The 7460-nt window shown below is 42.0% G+C and overlaps 1 pseudogene across 1 annotated transcript; it reads left to right on the top strand.

Annotated features, from left to right (window-relative positions):
- Positions 1 to 4737: 4737 nt before the first annotated feature.
- Positions 4738 to 5690, top strand: LOC310822439 (phosphatidylinositol 3,4,5-trisphosphate 3-phosphatase and dual-specificity protein phosphatase PTEN-like; annotated as a pseudogene). Its single transcript has one exon. The product of its transcript is annotated as a phosphatidylinositol 3,4,5-trisphosphate 3-phosphatase and dual-specificity protein phosphatase PTEN-like (transcript).
- The last annotated feature ends 1770 nt before the right edge of the window (positions 5691 to 7460 follow it).

The following is a 7460-nucleotide window of genomic DNA, read 5'->3' as shown; positions in this document are numbered from 1 at the left end:
ACCCCCAGCAATGTACTGTTGTTGCTGTATTTCATCAACCCAGGTTCCTGTTCGCAGGTCAGATTATAATTCCCCCAAAACAACCCTTGTTTCGGGAGTATTGTTACACAGGATCGATTCTTGTTGGGTACATTAAACACCCTCTCCTTCATCCAATAGCCTGTACCAATATCATTTTCCCCAGGCCAGGGAAGACAAGCATCGGTACAATAGATTTGTCTGTGCTGTGTGTATCCAGTTACACTGCATTCTTCCTCGTTTTGTTGATGGGTCTAAGGAAGAACATTGTAGTATATTTTGCTCTGACCAAAAGAAGGGCCTAGTGGGTTAGGCCCTTGGAATGTGGCAGCATGCAGTTGACCTCTGTAGGTTGGGGGGATGGCAAAGGAGAGATAGAGGTGGGGGTAGTCTTAATTAGTTAAAGCTGTGAACCACACCAAAAGGCACACCCTTATTTGGTGAAAACTGTAAACATCACCATCGTATAGGTTGAAAATGTTTAGGGTAACATGGACCTGGGAACTCCATGCCCAAATCTGGAAGACAAAGCAGGCTGTTTTGTATAAAAGACTGAACGGCTGGACTAGATAGGGGGGGACAATATTGACTGGACAGGAGCCCCCACATCTGGCCGTGGTATGTAATGATGAAGTTACGATTAATTAAAGACGATTAAACTGACTCATCCGGACCTCTGCAGCTTCCTTTCTTCATCTAAGTATATTTACTACAAATTGGCGTCACGAACAGGATTTGGCCAACCGATAGCCGTGCAGAAGAACAGGCCACCAGCTGGGTGTGTGCCTCAAAAAGATAAGTATCAAGTTGACTGTGGGCTATCGACCAAAATTTAAAAGAACCAGATAGATGAATTAAAGGTGGTTGCATGTCTGCTAAATTTAAACAAACAACAAAGTGTCTGTGAAATGTTATGTTGACCTAACTGTTGGAGATACGATCCTTCAATGTAACCCTAAAAAACTCGGTAATTAGTTTGAATTATTTGGAGTTACGTCACTTAACATTACGGAACTGGTCTGATCAATTGGTTGTCGTGAACTGGTCTGATCAGCTGGTTGTCGTGCACTTAAATTTAGGAAGACACTAAATGATGTAGAGACTAGATAGATACTGTGGGGGACGCCGTGCAGTGATTTCGTCTAAAAGTCAGGCTACATTGTTTTGGGTTAAAGCCCCTTTCAGGTTCAAGTCCTGATAAATCAACAAAACAGTACATATGCAGGTTGAATTCCTGATAACAAAGGCCTGATAAAATATATGTATGCATCCTGGGACAGAGGCGCAAAGCTGCTCTCTCGTTCTAAAAATAGAATAGTTGCCTGCTTGAAAAGTTACAGATCCCTGACAGGGGCGGGTCCCCTGTTCTGGGCTATTTGAGCTAATTTCTTCCAGAGAACGTGTTCTTAAATTTGAGAGAGAGAAATTTGAATTGAACAATATGATTGGGTGTGCACAGTGCAAGCTGTAAATATCTCATCTAAAAGACCTTCCCTCTCTGTTCTTTCTTTCTTTCTCTCTCTCTCTCTTTCTCATTGGGGATTTCTATTCCGTGAGTGCGGGGATCTGGCTGTTGCAATTCGACCTCTTGTCTCAGCGGACGGGGAACTTCGAGCGCGCAAACGCTCGAGGGCCTTTTGTTCGTCTGACTGATTTGAGGTTGAGCGGCTTCTGATCAGAAAACGAAGCATAAACCATATAGTGCCTCTCTGAGATTCCCTCTTTCTCTCTGTTCTTTCTCTATAGAATATGCATATTGTAAAAAGTGTAAATTTATTGTTCATTGAAAATAAGTGTAAATTTATTGTTCATTGAAAATAAGTGTAAATTCATTGTTCGTTAAAAATAAGTGTAAATGTATTGGTCGGTTGGGTGCGGCCTTAATGCTGTAGAGTATAGCCGATACTATACGCCCTATATGGACATGCTTACGTGGCTCTTGGTGCCAGGCGGTGCATGTCAATGAAATATACGATGTGTTTTTATGGGCCTGTTCCCAACATTTCAAGTGCGCGTTGAGATGTTGGAAACTGTTTTAACATTGGGAAAAAGTAACGTTCCATTTTATGAAGTTTATTTTTCTTATCTCTGATCTTATTTTAGTCTAGTATCTTCTGTATGTTTTGTGTTGAATGATTAATTATTTTAAGAGAACTAATCAAATTAATGCTTTGTTTCGAGCAAAACAGGAGAGGGACAGAGGTTCTGAGAGAGAGAGCGCCAGATAGCAGTAAAAAGACCAATTTGTGAGAGACATCAGAACAGCTCGTCTCATATAGCCTACGTCAAAGTAAGACTGCTATTATTTGGTTGATGTTTGAAGTTCGCTATGTAGACTTGTTGATTGACCGCTTGATTGTCTGATTAATTGATCGATTGATTCTTGGTTAATTGGTTAGGTGATTAGTTGGTTAATTTGGGGATCTGTTAAAAGGTTGATTGATTATTAGTTGATTACTGATTTGATTGATTGATTATTAATTGACTACTGATTTGATTAATTTGATTATTGATTGGTTGATTAATTACTGATTTGATTAATTGGTTGATTGATTTGATTGAGTGGTCGATTTGGTAATAGGGTAATTGGTTAGTTGGTCAATCAGTTAATTGATTATATGGTTAAATTGGTTAATTGGCTGCTCCATTGGAGATAACTGACAATTGTCAATTGTGATCAAGGATTAGTTAATTGAATTGAATTAGTGATTGATTATTTGTGATTGATTTGTAATGAATCAATGAATAAATTTATTAATTGTGAAAATAATATAATTAACCATTGAGTAATTGTTTGGCTAGTTGCTTAATTAAGATAAGGCGATCCTCTCGTTCTCTCTCTCTCTCTCTTATTGATCGGTCACTTCCACTAACAGATAATGGTAGTGAATTATAGTGCATAGAATAATCATGCTGACATTGATGGAACATGTATAACACAGGCAATCTAATCTGTTTCTAATTTTTGCGTGCTTCGACTTGAACAATACTATGTGTGCATCACCTGTGAAATGATATAAAGCTTTTGCATGACTGCGATATAATCATATCACAATTTAAACTGAATATTCTAATTGTAGCGTGGTTGGTGGTTTGTTTAGTATTTACAGGAGGATTGATTTGGCTAGCATTAACAGGACAAACATCCTTGTGAGGGACGTCTGAGTCTGAAAGGTGTATGATTGTGGGGTGTGGAACTGACTTGCTGACAGGCATAGCAACAAAGGCATCTCGGTGTCTTTGCTGAACCTTTTTTATTTTAATTTGTTATTTTTGGCACGGAGGTGGTTAGAGCAGTTGTCTCGGGCGCACCTTCACAAACCTGAGTTACTTGGGTCAGTGGAGTCCCCTCAAGGGAGTGCTTAATTGTCCCGCCGCCAAAGTGCTTGAAGACTAGGGTCAACAAAATAAGTAACCAACCATTCAGCCAAGAAGTTGAACTGTAAACAAAGGAAGTGCCTACTGGAAAAGTGTCTTCAGCTAAGTCAACGGTTGAAGGAACAACAATTATGGGTGCGGCTTCAGCTAAGACGTCTACTCCAGTGCAAAAGGTTGAAAAGAGCAACCCATTGGTAAAAGGAATAAGAGATAAAGCAGTGGATAAGAGCCTGGAAGAGGAAACCAGGAGATTAGTGAAGGAGACGAATACTCCTTTCTCACACAAAACCCCAACTGTGGCTCCACCACCATATGAGGAAAGGGATACGCCCACCAGCAGCTATCCACAACTACCAATCCTCAACCCAGAAGGAAGATACCTCATGGAAGATGAAGATAAACAAATACTCGAGACAGGAGAAACTAAAATCACGATTGTCATAAAAACACAGGCTGCGGTTCTGCAAAACCTGCCTCAACCACAGACACAACCTCAATTGACACCAGTAATACAGGCTGCTCCTCAGCCTCCATACCCACAACCTCAGAAATGGAAAAAGGGGGGTCAAGGATATACTAGGCAAGGAGGTTATAATCCAGGACCCCAGCGAGGCGCAACACTGTGTTACTATTGTGGAAAGAATGGACATATGGTCCGGGAATGTTACAAAAGAGCCCGCGAATGCGGCGGAGAAGCCTACAAGGGACGTTATCCAACTCCAATGAATACATCCCAGGGACGAATGCAATGGCCACAGCAACAACAATCACAGGGACCGGTGAACCCGAACAGGGGCCCGGAACGGGGGTTTTAGGGGTGCCCAGAGAATCTGAAAGGGGGGTGTCAGCTGGTAGTGTCTAAGCAGACAAAGAAGGATCCAAAAAATAAAGTTATAACTACAGAGAAGTCTGCAACCGAGAAAGGAAGAGACTGAATGTACCAAAACCAGCAACATTTCATTCCTTCATCTCTCCCCTAGCTCTCATGCACATAGACACAACCATACATCACATCAACTAATCACCTTGTGATTTCAACTGTAGATTGAGTTCTCAGCTGTAACAGGCAAACCAGCCAAAGAAAAAACCATATAGTTAGATAGAAACAAAACTTTTTACACAGATTTTATACTAAGCATATTTTGAAGACATAGAGACGCTATACACTCCAATAAAGTTAAGACGACACCTATCATGACCTCCATCACCCAGTCGTCTGACCCTGAGATCCCAGACAACCACAAAGAGAGCTAGCTAGCATTAGCTAGTGGTGACACCAACGGGATTGCGAGGAAGAAACATATTGGCAGCGTTTCGTACAAAGACAACAATACTCTCTCTTAAGCTCAATACCTTAAGGACTCCTGTCACAGATATGGCTGCAATAATAAAGGAAATTGTCAGCCGAAACAAAAGGAGATACCAGGAAGATGGGTTTGACTTGGACTTGACCTATATTTATCCGAATATAATTGCTATGGGCTTTCCTGCAGAAAGACTTGAGAGTGTCTACAGAAACAACATAGACGATGTAGTACGGTTTCTGGATTCAAAACACAAAAATCATTATAAGATATATAATCTTTGCACTGAGCGATATTACGACACCGCAAAGTTTAACTGCAGAGTTGCACAGTACCCCTTTGAAGACCACAACCAGCCTCAGCTGGAGCTAATCAAGCCATTCTGTGAAGACCTGGACCAGTGGCTAAGTGAGGATGACCATCATGTGGCGGCCATCCACTGCAAGGCAGGGAAGGGCCTCACCGGCGTCATGATCTGCACTTATCTCCTCCACCGAGGGAAGTTCCTGGAGGCATAGGAAGCACTCGACTTCTACGGGGAAGTGCGGACAAGAGACAAGAAGGGAGTCACAATCCCAAGCCAGCGACGCTATGTCTACTACTACAGCTACTTTCTGAAGAACCAGCTAGAATACAAGCCCATCGCTCTGCTCTTCCAACAAAATGGTGTTTGAGACGCTCCCCATGCTTAGTGGAGGCACCTGCAGGGACAGTACTGTTAAAAACAGGAGTGACCCGATTCCTCAGGGCTTCAAGAAAGGGAACTGGCATTGGGATCCGCAGTTTGTGGTTTATCAACTAAAAATCAAGATCCATACGTCCAACACAGTGCACACAAGGCGAGGGGACAAGCATATGTACTTTGAGTTCCCCCAGCCACTGCCTGTCTGTGGAGACATCAAAGTGGAGTTTTTCCACAAGCAGAACAAGATGATGAAAAAGGACATAAAGCCTCTCAGAAGAAGTTGCAATGTTGCCAGGAACGTGTAGTTTATTTAGGACAATCCATAGCACACTGGACACTGTTGTGGCGATGAAGTTCCAACTTGGAAAAGGCGACGATTGCTAGCAGCACTGAAATAGTTTACGATAGTTAGCTACAATAGCTCTGACGAATCATTTGAGGAGTAACAAGTGTTGCCATTCAGAACTTTGCGATAGTGAGTGTTTCGAAGTTAAATCTAACTTTTTTAAGTAAGCTATATGTTGCTCATCTTGAGACATAGAAAGAGGATACTTTGCGAAACTTAGCTAAACATATTTTGATTCACTTTTAGCTGAATCCGCTCAGGAGCACAACTGAGATGTGGTAAGGTAACAGCCCATCACCAATCTACCAGGATGGCAGAACCAAGACTTGAGAATTCCCATCACCTGAAAACTTCAGATACCACATCAGGAGGGAAAGGAACAATTTTTGAGCATCCCCCAGCCAACTGGAGCAGACAGACCAGGTGCAGTTCTTTTGGTGACACACGAAGTGGAGTTAAAGGAGACAATGACTCCCAAAGACTTGACCATGTTGCAAGAGGAAGCAAGTGCACTAGATAAGAACTTTTGGCTTGTCAGAGGAGCGAGTCAGCATGCTACAGGCCTCTGGAGGAACCATGAGGGTTTGATAGTAGCACCTCCTAACTAGCTAGGACTGTTGATACATGACGCTCATGGGCTCGCCCATGTAGCGAGGGGGGAAGTGAGAAGGAAAATTACAAAAGAATACGGATTTTGGGCACCATACCTACTAGAACAAATTGACCATGTCATAGGTAGATGCACAATCTGTTTGAAAAACAATATTAGAAGAGGAGTATTAACTCCTCCAGGACATATTCCAACACCAAGTGGGCCAATGAAAGAACTAGTCCTCGACTACGTGGATATGATTCACCCGGTAGGAGGCAAAAGATATATGTTGGTTGTTGTCGATAGATTTAGCAGATGGGTAGAAGCATGCCCAACCAAAAGAAAAGATGCCCAGTCAGTTGCTAAATTCTTATGCCGTGAGGTGATACCACGCTGGGGAATTCCTGATCGAATTTCATCAGACAATGGCAAAGAATTTGTAGATAAGACGGTGAAACTTATCATACAAAAGTTAGGGATTAAACAACGCTTTGGTAGTCAGTACTAGAATTCCTCACAGATACAGTTACTGAGGAAATAGAGGAATTGGAGACAACAACAAAGCTAACCGGAAGTGGAAATGTCAATGGAGCTAACAACGTATAAAACACGATCAGAAAAATATCAAGAAGAGTTGACGAGTCCTAAGCCAGAGCCAGAATCTGTAACCGCGTATACAACTAACAGACAAGTGCAAACAACTTTAGAGTTTGAACCTACAGTGATAGAACAAGAATATACCACAGAGCCAGAACCTGTCGACAAAGCTGAGATAGTGACCCCATTAGTTCAAGAAGAAATTGTTTCCACCATGAATGAGCCTACAATGTTTATGGTTGAACATGAAATTGGACCAACTCAGACGATGGAGATTAAAACTCAGAAGATGATGGAAACTACCACAATGGAGTCAGATGTAACACAATAACTCACTATTGAGAAAAACCTCACAATTGATGAACAGATAACGAGGGAGGATATGGAAAAGAGGAGAGAGAAGGAGAAAGTTCTGGAGGAGAAAGAATGCGACGTGAAACAAGTGAAAGAGAGGATGGAGGTGATGAAATGGGCAGAGGAGTGAGAAGGAGAAAGAAAAGGATTTTGAATGGATGAGAAAGGAGTTGGAGGCGATGAAGA

The sequence above is a fragment of the Argentina silus genome (genome assembly GCF_951799395.1).
Source record: "Argentina silus genome assembly, chromosome: X".
Taxonomy (NCBI): domain Eukaryota; kingdom Metazoa; phylum Chordata; class Actinopteri; order Argentiniformes; family Argentinidae; genus Argentina; species Argentina silus.
The sequence above is the reverse complement of the archived record's forward strand: the minus strand, read 5'-3'. Positions and strand labels throughout refer to the sequence as shown.